Genomic DNA, 2500 nt, shown 5'->3' on the forward strand with positions numbered 1-2500 from the left:
TCCACGCAATAGGGCCTCACGAGTAGGGTATACGTTCGCCCTTAGCTGCAGCGCAGCAATGTAGTGTCTTTGTCTAAACCCACACCCTGCTGGGTTCATCATCCATGCACTACTAATCGGGTCGTTCGTGAACACCTCAACTCCCCAGCCCTGAACTGGCAGATTGCACCAAACACGCTTTTCCTCCCGTCTCCAGTCACTCGGGACCGTCCCTCTGCCGTTTCCTCCTTGTCCGATGGGGGGAATCTCATCAGGATCCCCGCCCGCTATGCACCATAGCCGCTTGAACTCAGACTGTCCACTCGTGCTTGTCATTATCGCCCTCACTATACCGTCTTCGGAGTTCAGCAACCGGTATAGGCGTCTCGCTTGGATGGAAGGCACGAGGGCCTCTAACTTCTGGATACCCAAGCCACCATCTCGAGCCCTAGAATATAGCAAGCCATTACAGGTTGACTGAGGCAGGTGGAGCCACTCCTTCACAGCCTTCCTGATTGTGCCATCCATAGTGGCTAGTGCTGTGCCCCTAAAGTCGCAGTGATCAGCCAGATAGATCATCCTGGGAATTGCAAAGTTATTCAACATTCTGACTTTTTGGACTGGTTTGAGAAGAGCATTGTTGATCTTAGTCACCCACTCCCTCAGCTGGGTGTGGATATCTGGCTTGGTGATCCCCACCCAAGGATTCACCCTTGCCCCCAGATATTTCTCCATCTCATCAGGGCTGATGAGATGAATTGGTTCCTTTCCCAACCTCCACGCCTTACAGTTATTGACCGTGAAGGAGGTAACTCCCTTCCCAATCAGGAACCCGTGACATTTCTTGGGCTGAACCCTAAGCCCCGTCTTCTCGCAGAATGTGTCTAGGATAGCGATGTTGTCTCTCATGCCTTCCCAGGAGTCACTAATCAGGACAAGATCATCTGCAAACGCTAAGGTACTAACCCTAGTACCTCCTACCATATAGCCACTTCCAAGGTTGTCGAGGGCTTGGATCAGGGGATCCATAGCCAGGTTGAAGAGGATTGGAGACATAGAATCTCCCTGCTTCACTCCAACCTTCATCTCAATGGGGTCCGTCTTGTCCCCATTGACAATGATTCTGGTCACGCAGTCCACATAAGCTGATTGGATCAGCTTAATCACGTGATGGTCAACCTGTCTCTGCATCAGTGCACACAGGATGTGATCATGAGAGATGGAGTCGAAAGCCTTCGCGAAATCGACAAACACTACCGCAAGCTGGCCCCGCTCTTTTTTGCAGTGTCCGAGAAGGCCTTGCAGAACCTTTAGGTTCTCGGAACACCCAGGGGCGCGGATGAACCCCCTTTGTCTAGGATTCAATGGGCAAGCACGCGCCAGCCTCTCCGCCAGAATCTTAGAAAAGAGCCTTAAAATCACTGATCCAATGGTGATGGGTCTCCAGTTCCCCACGTCATTGAGCGCCTCCCGATCAGTAGATTTAGGAATTAGTGTTGTCCGACATTCCTTGAAAGCCCTGGGTACCACTCCGCTGACCAACCACGTGGTGTACAGCCGTGCCAGTTTTTCGCCTTTCGGATCCCAGTCACTTAGCATCTGCTTTGTGATCCTGTCTGGGCCCGGGGCGGTGTCGCGCTTGATCTTGCCTAGGGCAGCTTTTACAGATTTGGCCGTGATTGGCTCTGCAAAGCACTCGTTGTCCGTTTCTCCTGATGATGTAAATTGGCCTAGTCCAGCAAAGTTGACATTCCCTTCCCAACTGGTCCTGTACGCTTGCTCTATAATGGCCAGTGGGATTGGACATTCTGTTCCTTCCACTCCATCAAGGATTTCACTGGCTAGCCTCGTAGGATCCTTAAGGAACATCCTCTGATGTTTCCTATAAGTCTTCCGCTTGGCCGCCCTGTTTCCTCCCTGAGGGTTTCTGAAAACACGGCCTGCCCCTCGTTGCCTACTACCAGGAGTACTATGACTCAGAGCACTCGAGACACCAGCTCCCAGCCTCCCCCTCAAAGCCGAGGCCGTAGCCTCCACGAGCTCACCCAACTCGTGATCCTCCCTTGGCAAATCCCCACTGCCGCCGAGCTCGCTCAGAGAAAGATCCAGGGAGGCCGCCCTCTCTTTCAATTTCTCGGCGATCCCCTGAACCAGGGGTGGCGCTGGCATCTCCTGTCTCAGATCACCGCTATGATCCTCTGACGGATTTATGGGGGTCCTGACAAGCCGACGTCTTTTCTCCCTTACCTGCTCGCTAGTTTTACTGGGGAGATGCTTGGCGATCGCCATGTTAATGTACCTCTCGCCCGCATATCTCTCCTCGAGCTTCAGTAACTCTTCCACCTCCTTAGCACTCCATAGCGAGGTCGCACCCCCCTTCACCTTCTTGGAGCGTACCTCCGCGATCCTCTCCATATTCCGTTCACTTGGGTGGACGTGTCGTTTGTGTTGGCTAAGCCCGCTCTTAGTTGCAAAGGACGCTTCGCAACTACCACATCGATGGGCCAGTTGATCGGCCTGT

The 2500-nt window shown here is 53.1% G+C and overlaps 1 pseudogene; it reads right to left on the reverse strand.

Annotated features, from left to right (window-relative positions):
* Nucleotides 1-2500, reverse strand: part of LOC136672455 (28S ribosomal RNA) — an 8428-nt pseudogene that overhangs the window by 2161 nt on the left and 3767 nt on the right.

This window comes from Hoplias malabaricus, chromosome 16, assembly GCF_029633855.1.
Source record: "Hoplias malabaricus isolate fHopMal1 chromosome 16, fHopMal1.hap1, whole genome shotgun sequence".
In the NCBI taxonomy this organism is placed as follows: Eukaryota; Metazoa; Chordata; class Actinopteri; order Characiformes; family Erythrinidae; genus Hoplias; species Hoplias malabaricus.